Here is a 13,125-nt window from a genome sequence, read left to right as displayed (position 1 = left end):
ATGGGGATATGAAATGAAATTGAAATGAGAAAAAGAAGAGGGAAGATATGTTAAAACAAGAAGATCAAAAAACAGAAGTGTGAATGGCTTGAAATGCTTCACTGTGTGCTACTGCTGCTTTAAGTGCACTTGGTGAGTGCCTGCTGATGGGTTAACCAATAGATATTATGATATGTTGTGCATTCAGGACGTCAAAATAAAATAAGCAACATATGACATGAAAAAATCCTTAATTCAACAAATAATAAATTCATTTGAAAAAGACTCTTTTCGGAAATTGGGTGCACGCTGGTATGTTTTTAAAGCTAAACATGAACTTTCAAAGTTAAACATAAAAATGATCTACTTTTCTTGCTGTGCTAAATTTGAACTCATCCGATGCCTGTATTTATTTACATGCCTGTACAATTTATTTCATTTAGATGTTTAGCTTAACTTAAAAACATAAAAACTATTTTTTTATTTATATTATATTTATATTTTATTTTCCTAAAATTATTTCAATATATTTTATTAAAATATCTCAAAGTTTGCATTTATTTGCATATCTATATCTCTAATTAATTAATAATTTTCATTTCATATTTTATTTACATTTATAATTATATAATATTTATTTAAAATCCTATCTGTCTATCTGAAAATACATTACAATTTTTTTATCACTATAAGACATTTGTTTACATATGTAAAGAATGACCTAGAAATATGTTTTTATCATAACATTTTATTTAATATGATATATATTATTCATTTTGAACACCCACCAGATATAAACCTTATATAAATAAGCTCATATAATATTTAGTTTGACCACCTGAGCTTGACGATCAACATTTTTCTGAAGGTTAATCATCTGTGTTCACTGATCATTTACTAAAAAAGTAAAATATATTGATCTTTTTAGGAGTTTTGGGGAAGATCGTCACAAAAATCGTCACATTAGTCAACTGCTGCATTCACACCATCTTGACATTATCACTAAAAAGAAAAACCCATTCACTCTTCCTTACACCCCTTTCCAACCTCCCAGTTTCCCATTGGTAAATACAACTTCACTTTGTCATTTATGTGTGTGTAACTCATAATCATGCTTCTGACTCTTGAAGGCTTCATGAAAGTGTGAGCGAGTCTCTGGTCCCTCCAGGACATCCTTATATCTTAAAGCGAGGGTTTAACAGAAGGGAGTGGCTGTAGTGTCAAAGTAAGGATTCCTCAGAGTGTCAGCACAAAACTGAATCATTGATTCAAATACAATACTGCTGAGGTGGTTCCAGTCCTCACAGCCTGATGTGCCCATCAGCAGAATCGCACCGAGCTCCAAAACTAAACAACTATATACACTGACAAATGAGACGTATGGCCCACCGCAGGCCATTCCAGAGTCCACTTCATCTCAACCCCCTTAAAAATAAGTGATTAATCTGTGATCGCCTCAGCCAACCTTAAAACTCTGTCATTATGGATCCGTTCCAACTTCATAGGCAGCAGTAGGTGCACCTTCAACACAATGGCTGTTCTAACAGAAGCCTGCAGCATAATTATACCTCATTTTGAATAATGTACACTTCACAGTGAAAGAAATTCCAATAGATAGATAGACAGACGGACAGACAAAAATTATACAAAAAAATTTTAGATAAAGATAATTTTAGCTACATTTGAAAAAACATGTTGAAAGTTAGTCAACTAAATTTGTTTATTTACATGTAGCTAAACTAAATCGCTTGCAACCACTTACCTTTAAAAAAATTAGTTTTTTCAGTGTAGATAGATATTTTTGGATTTATATGGATTTATTTTTTAATATATAATTATATTATGTTATTGTAATTTTTGCAACCCTAGTCTAAATAGTTAAAAAAAAATGTTTTATTATTTTCTATCTGTAAGCATTAAATAAACATCGAAATAAAATCAAATAACAAATTTTATTAGATATATATTCTATATCATTACATTTCAAAGACATAACCTTGGAGTCCAAAATAACCATGTTTAGCAATCTTGAGTTTTCAAGATACATGTGCAGTGAATTATGCTTTATTCAATTAAAATGAAAGTAAAAAAAGTAAGTTTATTTTAAATTAAAATAAATATTAATAACTACAAACCAATATAATTGGGTTCCAATCTATTTATATTATATTTTATATTTTATTTGAAGTTTACAGATATAATTATTATTATTTTTAATTTAGTATTATATTTTATTTATTTTCGAACACCCACCTGAAATAAAATAAATAAGCTCATATAATATTTAGTTTGACCTCCTGAGTTTGACGATCAACACTTTCTGAAGGTTAAGCACCTCTGGGGGTCCAAAAAAAAAGTCCGAAACCTGACTTGAAATAACCTAACAAATCAATCAGGACTAAAGCGGTTTCATAAATGACAATTCAAGTTCACGCAATCTCACTAATTCGATCCAAGTTCAATGAGTCAGGATAATGTGATGTACACGCTTATTCTTAATCAGCCCTTAATGTCGATCATGGATCAAATCGATCCACCATTCCAAACAGCGAATATATCTGTGCTGTTTAATGCATTTGAGACGTTGTGTTTTCCTCAGTGCATAACTGACACGTCACAGGTATATTTTTCATCTGTAAATGTTAGAAAGTCATGCAAATATATCCATTTTGCTGTCAGGAGTGGGCAAGGCTTACGCGAGTACGCTACACAGACGGAGCAGAATAGAATAATAAGAATTCTGAATAAAATATACATTCTGCGAAAATATTTGTTGTTGGACATTAAATGTGACACGTAGAATATTAATCCTACATATAAGTGTATTTTTATGATAGCAGGAACTGTAAATCAAATGCAAGCTGGCTAAAACAGCCATATTTTGTGTTTTTAATGCTTTAATACTTTAAAGACCAATTTTAGATCGTAATGTTTTAATGTTCTAATAACCATAAAAGGTACAGCTGTCATAAAACCCAAGAGAAAGGCTGCATGGCTAGAAACTTCAACTATATCAACTATGTTAAAATGTTTTCATATATCTTAAAAAAAGGTCATTAGCCTACATTTTGGGCACAATACATTAAATACAGTTGGTTGTAGCCTGTTTTTTTATTTATTTGATTATTTAAGGTGTATTTTCTGTATACGTTTATTTCTGGACTGATAATAAAGTCAACTGATTGTATGTGAGAGAGTCAGTGGTAATATGGATGCGTTCCTATTGGTCCGTGTTAGAGGAGCTCAGCTTAGCCTGACAGTAAGCCTGCTCCTGACCAGGTTAGTTGCCACAGTGACTGAGCTTGAGCTATGGTAATTTTGCTTATGGAAACCAATTAAGTGAAAATAAATCAGAATTACTGAAATAAGCCTGGCTTATTTGGTGAACTTGTTTTATGAAACAGCCCTCTGTTCACTGATCATTTGCTCAAAAAGAAAAAATATGTTGACATTTGTGAAAAAAATTCACAAGTAGTAAACTTCTACAGCCAGTTTCTTGCAGCTAAACTGCAATCTTGATGGCGCAACAGCTTGAAAGATGACAGAATTTAGCTAAGTTTAAACTTAGTTGGCCTAGTGTTTTGTGTAAAGTGTTTCTGGCCTCGGCTTCCCACACTAACGCTTAAACAAGCACGACGTCTGCCGTCTTCAGCAGTTCCCTGGACACTGATGGAAAACATGGCCGCTCATGTAGCACTCGTCCCTGCTGTGAGTCTGAACACAACATAACACACAACTTATCTCCCTCACTCATTCCATCAAAATCACTCTTTTTCCTGTCTCTCTGACTCTATTTTCTCAGTCCATACTAAAAAACCCCTTCATGCCACATACTGAGTTTGTTCTTTTTCCCCGTTATGGACAGAGATGACACACGACACAAGAAGTGATGAGAAAACTGTGGGGAGGCTTCCAGTAGATTGATTCTCCCAGCTCCACATTCTTTTCTAGTTAGTCTTTTATTGACTACAAAGGTAGGGGCGAAGTACGGGGAGAGGACGGACTTGGCCTGTTTAATCCTGAGGGCATTGCAGGAAGGTGATCACTTCTTAAGGCCTACAAGGAAATCAGCAGCATGGAGGAGCACTTAAGCTGCTTTAAAACACAGGACGGGAAGAGTTCAGCGCCGCTTCTCACCGGGGACGACGAAAGAGAGACAAAAACAATGAAGACGACTGAAGGAGAAAAAGAGACACAGCGAGACAGAGGGAATCGGAGGGTAATCTGGTTCAGCCAAACGCCATCCGCTACCCGTTTCACTTCCACAATGTAGTATATTAATAAGTCAAACAGGAGATGAAAGTATATGGAAACAGGAAATGGACTGTGAAAGCGGATGTTACATCCCAGATTAAGAAATATAGTTTGGGAACGCCAATTTTCTATACACAGTAGTACAGTCTCAGAAAAAAAAGCTGTCACTGAGGTGGTATCTTTTCAAAAGTATCACCTTTGTACCTAAAGCATCCATATTTTGGTACCTTAAAGATACATATTAGTACCTAAAAGGCACAAAAGTGTACCTTTTGAACAGATACCACCCCAGTGACAGCTTTTGTACCTTTTTTCACAGAGTGTATCTTCTATCTAGTAGTAATAAATAATTTATTACTATGCATTTATTACCATTCTTAACATTTTATGTAACATTTAATTTGATTAATGATGATTAGATGTTTAACTTTACCAAGATGAGATACGTAATACTTGCAATATGATATTTTCTGTGTGAATTGCAGGAAACGTATCAGTGTATTATAATGCCATGCATAACGGTGAAAGAATACAAGCATTCAAGAACTGAAACAAAAGTCATGAAAATCATTCTTCATTCCAGTATTTTTTAACAAATGGGACTGTTCTCATGAATGAACTTGGAGGAAGGTGGATTTGCTCAGACAAAGGAATATTTCGATCTAGCTGATGGTCTGGCCTGCTGCATAAAGGACACAAAAAGAAAACAAAGTCCTTGATCTTTCAACTAACTATTCTACCGGTTGACTGTGTTATTTATCTAATTGCAGGCTCAGTGGATTTCAGGGATTTAGATACACAGATTAAACATCGCACCTACCGTCTAATACCAACGCTTCAACTTTTACCATTTTCCTCCTACTCCATGTCCCTCCACCCCCGGCCATGTCAGGCAGACAGCGACGGCGATTACCCATTGTCCTCTGGGAGAGTGAAGAGGACATGCGGTAAGCTCTCACTATGCAGCTTAAACTCTATTGAACTTCAAGGAGGCCAGACACCTGGATGAGCCCCGGGGACATATCCCCAGTCACCGTGGCCACCAGATCCGGTTCGTATCCAGCCCAGATGGTCACTGCAGTCACCAGATCCAGTCCGTATCCAGCCCAGATGGTCACTGCAGTCACCAGATCCAGTCCGTATCCAGCTCAGATGGTCACTGCAGTCACCAGATCCAGTCCGTATCCAGCTCAGATGGTCACTGCAGTCACCAGATCCAGTCCGTATCCAGCCCAGATGGTCACTGCAGTCACCAGATCCAGTCCGTATCCAGCTCAGATGGTCACTGCAGTCACCAGATCCAGTCCGTATCCAGCTCAGATGGTCACTGCAGTCACCAGATCCAGTCCGTATCCAGCTCAGATGGTCACTGCAGTCACCAGATCCAGTCCGTATCCAGCCCAGATGGTCACTGCAGTCACCAGATCCAGTCCGTATCCAGCTCAGATGGTCACTGCATTCACCAGATCCAGTCCGTATCCAGCTCAGATGGTCACTGCATTCACCAGATCCAGTCCGTATCCAGCTCAGATGGTCACTGCAGTCACCAGATCCAGTCCGTATCCAGCTCAGATGGTCACTGCAGTCACCAGATCCAGTCCGTATCCAGCTCAGATGGTCACTGCAGTCACCAGATCCAGTCCGTATCCAGCTCAGATGGTCACTGCATTCACCAGATCCAGTCCGTATCCAGCTCAGATGGTCACTGCATTCACCAGATCCAGTCCGTATCCAGCTCAGATGGTCACTGCAGTCACCAGATCCAGTCCGTATCCAGCCAAGATGGTCACTGCAGTCACCAGATCCAGTCCGTATCCAGCCCAGATGGTCACTGCAGTCACCAGATCCAGTCCGTATCCAGCCCAGATGGTCACTGCAGTCACCAGATCCAGTCCGTATCCAGCTCAGATGGTGGATCAGCACCCAGAGATGAACGTCAGCGGAGACCAGGACACCGAGTTGAGTGCCAGAGACAGATCCCAGTGATCGGGAAAGACCACTGGAACCAGCTGAGCCCTTACAATCTGACTTTGCTGCAGTTTGGAATTGAACTGCTGGTTCGTTTGGCCAGAGGAGAACTGGCCCCCCGATTGAGCCTGGTTTCTCCCAAGGTTTTTTTCTCCATTCTGTCACCGATGGAGTTTTGGTTCCTTGCCGCTGTCGCCTCTGGCTTGCTTAGTTGGGGATACTTCATTTCCAGCGATATCGTCGACCTGATTGCAAAGACACTATTTAAACTGAACTGAGCTGGATGATGACATCACTGAATTCAATAATGAAATGCCTTTAACTGAAAATCTTTTTTTAATCTTTTAATTTTACATTATTGACCCACTATTTTCCTTTTTGATATTATGCAGTTGCTTTGACACAATTTACATTGTTAAAATAAAGGCTATATAAATAAAGGTGACTTGACTTGACTTCAAGGCAGATCAGTCATGTTTATTCAGGGCTAAAGCAAATCCTTTTCCAAATGTAATTCTTTCTTTTTCTGATCTGACACAATGTGAAGAAATAGATATCACAACCTTAGTTGTTTGATATGGATCTTATACATCTTATGTTACATTCAGGCACCAACTCACTAGTTATTTTGTAGTAAATTGGCTTTGAAAAGGTAAAAACCAGTGGCTGCTTATTTTATTCAGCACTGGTTGAAGTTGCCAGAGAAAAATAATTTACATTTAGCTGATGCTTTTATCCAAAGCGACTTACAATTGCTATATATGTCAGAGGTCGCACGCCTCTGGAGCAACTAGGGGTTAAGTGTCTTGCTCAGGGACACATTGGTGTCTCACAGTGGATTCGAACCCGGGTCTCTCACACCAAAGGCATGTGTCTTATCCACTGCACCATCACCCACATGTTCTTAATAATCTCTAATAATGACAAAAATAATGAAAAAATATAAAAATGTTATTTCTTAAAAATATAAAAATTTTATATAAATATATTTAATATAACAAACTGTATATATATATATATATATATATATATATATACAGTTTGTATGTATATATATATATATATATATATATATATATATATATATATATACACACACACATATGTGTGTGTGTGTGTGTGTAGGCTATATATACAAATTTATGCAACATATTTTACATATGTATATTTTATGCAAATCATAAGCATATATATTTAATGACATATATATGCAATTAAAAATATATATGCTTATGATTTTATGTTGCATATTTTTAATTCCAAAATTCATCGCTTATGTATAAAAATATATCTTTTTTTTTACTTCCACCATTGGCAGCTGTGGCAAAAAGTTAATTTGAACCCTGCTTAGATTTGCATGTCACGTTATCAGCTAACACAAAGGTTAGCACAACAATGCTGGTTTAGCGACTGTTTTGATATTAATTTCCGTTTCCACCGCCGTCTTCCAGGACTGCTTGATCACAGGTGTTCCTTCAAGCCTTTACGTTCTCGCTGTCAAACGCGTGAGCGCAATGCACAACGCATCTGCCGCATTAACCTGTTCACCTTCACGCATGTGCAACACTCGTGTAGTAGGAAGATCCATCCCACACAACAAATCTCTCTCATAATGATGCTTTTTTCCTCTGGAATTGTAGCATCTTTGTAGCATCTATTACAGAGGAAATGAGTGCTGTTTAGCACTAAACTCTCCTAAATAGCCCCCTGTGAGGCATGTATCAACACACGGCTGAGCTATGATGATAAAACGCCCACAATGCATTTGAGGAGATAAAATATGGAATTAAAGTGTGTGATAGATACGACTTCAGTGGAGTGGGAGAACAAAAAGTAAACTCCAGATAGAGCCGAAAGGTCAGCGGCCGCCGTCATGTTTGAAAATGTTGAGCGACACGTGGAAAGCGTTGGTGGGCTCTCGGAGTCTTTCACGAGGCCACGCTGAGACTGAGCAAAGAGCTGGCTGTCCGAACACATTTCCAAGTCTGAGAGAGCGACTTTAAAATTAATGAAGGGGGAACTCTGACTTTTAGTCAATGTAAAATTTTCATTAATGTTATTATTCCGTTGTCTGCGTGGTGCTGAATTTATATCACTTCACGTTCCACGCTCTGAATTTTTATGCCCTGAATCTTGAAAATCACTGGTCATGGAGGTGGGAGTGAAAGAAAGAAAGAAACTTCTTTTCTAAAGTTCTGTGCACTGCAGGAAAATCTGTATTTTCACCTTGTTTTCCAGTTAAAATATAAAACATTCTTAAAACAGAATACATTTACTGAAGAAGCAAAACAGACTTGTTTTTCTAGATTGTATCTTGAATATAAATGCATCTGATCTTTCTGCACTGGCAGATTTTTTCCACTTGTTTTTAATGTTTCTTTTACTGCCAAAGCAGTAAGACAAAATACACACATTACATTGCTAATCCAATACATATATTAATGATTTGTAAATATTTTAAATTGAAAACCAGATGAATTAAAGGGATAGTTCATCCAAAACAATTCTGTTATTATTTAATCACCCTCAAGTTGTTCCAGTTGCGGGTGCCATCAACTGTTTAACAACCAATATTCTTCAAGATATCTTCTTTTGTGTTTAGCAGAAGAAAGACATGGTAAGTAAATGATGATTTTTTTTCTTTTTTTTTGCACTGTGACTTTTTTCATTATTTAAGAGCCCATTGACATTTGACAACTGAATTCTGCCATATCCCAACCTACCTCATATTTACAGTATCATATTATATTATGACCAAAATGTATGGTCACAGTCATCAATTGGCTTGTGTATTAAATAACCATATATTAAAAACAATTTTTGTACGATTAATTAAATTATACAATTTTTAGGCAAACTGATAACCCTTTTGCTTTTAAATAAAGTAATTTAAGTCCTTATTAAAACTTGTAAAAATGCATTTTGACACCCCGCATTTAGCTAAAATGCACTTGTATCAAATGCATTCATTTGGGGTCAAATAAACCCAAATCTGCATAATTATGCAAGCCTTCATTAAGAATGTTTAAATTTACTTCTAAAGACAACATATGCATTTATATTTTACCTTTATTTATCCAAAGCAACTTACACATTAGGAATACAACAAGCGATTCATCATAAAGAGGCAAATAAACACGAGAAGTGGTCATAGTACAGAGTTTCAGACACCGTTCAGAATATCAAATCACCATGCAAATAAACCCAGTTTGTCAGACTCGACCACTACTTTTACCCATAACAGTCACACAGCAACCACAAAGTACACTCACGTCACACCTGCCACTTCTGCATTAAATCTAAGGTCTGTACGATTTCCCTGCCTGATACAGTCACATTTATTCCAGCACTAAATGAATGAGTAATCTTGAAACAAAAAACACAGATAAAGAGAGGAAGAAAGCACAACAGCTCCACAGCTGTACAGAATCAATTCTCTGTGGTGTTTAGGGTGCCGATGGCTGCGACTGAAGAGGCCCCGAGCTCTTGGGGTGAAAACGCTCTCTGTCAATAGCTCTGAAATGCTATCCTTGTCTCAAGTAGCGCTCCACTTCACAGAGGACTGCTCCATTCTGTGGAGCCTCTAATAACAACTCTCTTCAGATATGAGGAAAACAGCGCCTATACACCCCAAAAGAGTGCTATCAGCCAAACACCATCAACTGAGTCGAGGATGAATATTGTTCTTTTGTCAGAGGGGGAAACTTTGGAGTTTATGTAAAGATAAGAATGTAGATGAATCTGCATGCACAAGAATATGTTCTTTTTCATGCAATCTATGACTGGAATTTTTGATGTATATCATAAATGGATTGTTCACCCCAAAATTTTAATATAATCACCCTCAGGCCTTCCAAGATGTAGATAAGTTTGTTTCTTCATGGGAACAGATTTGGATAAATTTGGCATTCCATCACTTGCTCACCAATGGATCCTCTGCAGTGAATGGGTGCCGCCAGAATGAGAGTCCAAACAGCTGATAAATACATCACAATAATCCACACCACTCCAGTCCATCAGTTAACCTTGTGACTGTAAGAAACAAATCTATCATTAAGGCATTTTAACCATTGCTTATGAGTCCATAATTCATAATAATGCATCCTCCAGTGAATAATTCCATCCTCTTTGATGCTCTTATGTCAAAATTATCTTACATATTTTTTTTTTTTTAACTGTTTTTGCTTGTAAATGTTGCTTGATCGTTTGGTGCATATTTCTCTCCTGATTCACTGGAGAAAGCAATATTACATATGGAGGACTGATTTTCACCAGTTTGAAAACTGTTAAAAAGGTCTTAATGGTGGATTAGTTTCTTACAAACACACAGCTTTTCACTTCACAAGATGTTAATTGATGGACTGGAGGGGTGTGGATTATTGTGATGTTTTTATCAGCTGTTTGGACTCTCATTCTGACGGCACCCATTCACTGCAGAGGAACCATTGGTGAATCAGTGATGTAATGCTACATTTCTCCAAATCTGTTCCCATGAAGAAACAAACTTATCTACATCTTGGATAGCCTGAGGGTGAGTGCATTTTCAGCATCTTTTCATTTTTGGGTGAACTATTCCAAGATAGCATTCCAAAATTACAAGAAAAAATGTGCTGCAAATGGTGTTTAATGTTCACTCTAATGAGAAGAAGACAGAATAAAATTGTTTGCAGACAGGAATGCTTCCCTGTTGCACAACAGCTGCATCAAATGCCAAAGCATGTGTAAGACAGCACACAGATGGTGTTGCCATGTAAACAAAAGCAAAAAGCTCCAGAAATGTACTGAGCAATTACATGCTAGCAGACAAGTGAGAAAACACACACAGGCTATGTTTAAAATAGCACACTACCATACTACTCTTACAATTCCTGCAGTGAAGGGGGACGTATATTGTGTAAAATATGCATACTGTCTGTATGCATGCAAAACTCACATAACAAATGAAAAAAAAAGTGTTTTTCTTGATAAGCGTTTGCTTCATCTGAAAAAAAAAACTAAATTTTTTTAATACAGGACGTAATTTTAAAATGTTAAATCAATCATTTAATTTTTCTAGTTAAAAAGGCAACTGTTGCACATACTATATTTAAAGAAAACTATTTTGTATGCAATGTGCATGAAGTAAACGTAAGCTTGCATTCCCATTTAAACACAGACAAGCAAAAAACATGCTGATAAAAAATTCTCACTTTCATACAGTACCATTCAAATATGTCTGAATGAACAAACTCGCGCAACTCTCAAAGTAGATGTTATTTCTTTCATTCTGCCGGCCTGCAAACTCCGTGACCCTGAGGAATCACCGTTCTACCAGCTATCCCACTTCCTCTTTAATCTCAGGGATCAAAGTTGGGTCAATAAAAATCATCTTAGCGTTTGCACAGAAGGGGAAAAGAGCATTTGCTTTCGCACTAATTGGGAAGCATCATATTTGTTCGTAAGAGTAAGCTCATTTAAATCCTAATAAGCTTATTAGATTCTCGCCGGGGGATTTTGCTAGCGCACCATTGTGTATTGCGTGTTATTGATAACGGGCCTTGTTGTCGGACGTTCGAGTTTGTTAGTTTGGCCTAAATCAATGTTCACTTCATGGGTTCTAATTTCCGGAATCTGTAAGGAAAGAAAAGCCGGAAAATGAAGTAGGTATTAAAGTCGTAATAGGCGTGTCAATGTCCTGCTGTTTGTCTGGCGGAGAGAATCCACAGGAATGAGCCTTATAAATACAGCTGCTCCAAGATTGTGTTCATTAATTCAAATCCCACCACAATCTGGGAACAAGCCCAATCTGTGGGAGGAAGTGTGCTTGAGAATGGCAGCATGCAGAGACTAGCAAAGTAAAGATGACAAATGGGTTGAATCACAGGAACTGGCCACAATGATCATAATTTTTAATAGGTAAAAGACTGTAAAAATGCTACAATATAAACCTATTAATTAGTTCCTTTATGCATTATGGTGAAAAACTGTAAATGATTCATGCAATTTTACTGTAAAATACTGTTAAAAGTAGTTTTTAGAAGTTTAAAAGAGCAAGCCATCTTAGCATTTACAGCAAATTGTGACAGTTTTTCTTTTTTTTCTTATCAGGTACTGTATGTACATTAGGTTTTTATATCTCATGTCGTTCAATTAATGTTTATTGCATTATTTTACAAATTAAAATGTACAGTTTTAGTTCAATTGATAAAATTGAACCTTTTGTTTTGGCTTTGTATGGTGAAGTTCTGTCAACCACAGATGCCAGTTTTGTTTTTTGATGGTGCAGACAATTGAATAAATGCATTTTATACATGCACTAAAAAAAAAACCCACATTAGACACTCTGGAAATCTTTATATAGATTTAAATATTACAGATCACAAGATAAACTGTAGCAATTTGATTAGAAATGTACAGTTTACTTATTTTTAACCAGCTTTGTATTGTTAGAGGTGTGCTCTTTCCCGCATTTATTTGTCAGCAAAAGTCCACCAGATGACGCAAAATAACTTTTGACAGCAAATAAATTGTTGTATCTGGGTGTAGGTAATATGCAGAAAGAATATCAACTTTACACAAAACTGACAGAAAAGTTAGTGAAGTGGCCCTTTAAAAGAACAGTTAAAATCATTAAAAATCGATCATGTCATTTCATACTTATTTAGCAGATTATTTTATCCACGGTGACATACAAAAGAGAAACAAAAGCAAGTCAAAGAGCCAGCAATTGTTGGCGATTTGACGATTCACTTTTGTGTTTTTCAGAAAAGGTGGACACTGATATTGATGAGGGATCTTGTCAGGCTCAATATTTGATGATTTAACAAAACGTGTCACATGTTAAATGCGTATGCCATACAGCCCTTCGCATGCAATACGATGGATCACTCGCCGCTCCAGGGGTTTGAGCGCGAGACAATGTGCCAGTGCATTTCATCCATAACC

The sequence above is a fragment of the Barbus barbus genome (genome assembly GCF_936440315.1).
Source record: "Barbus barbus genome assembly, chromosome: 10".
Lineage (NCBI taxonomy): Eukaryota > Metazoa > Chordata > Actinopteri > Cypriniformes > Cyprinidae > Barbus > Barbus barbus.
The sequence above is the reverse complement of the archived record's forward strand: the minus strand, read 5'-3'. Positions refer to the sequence as shown.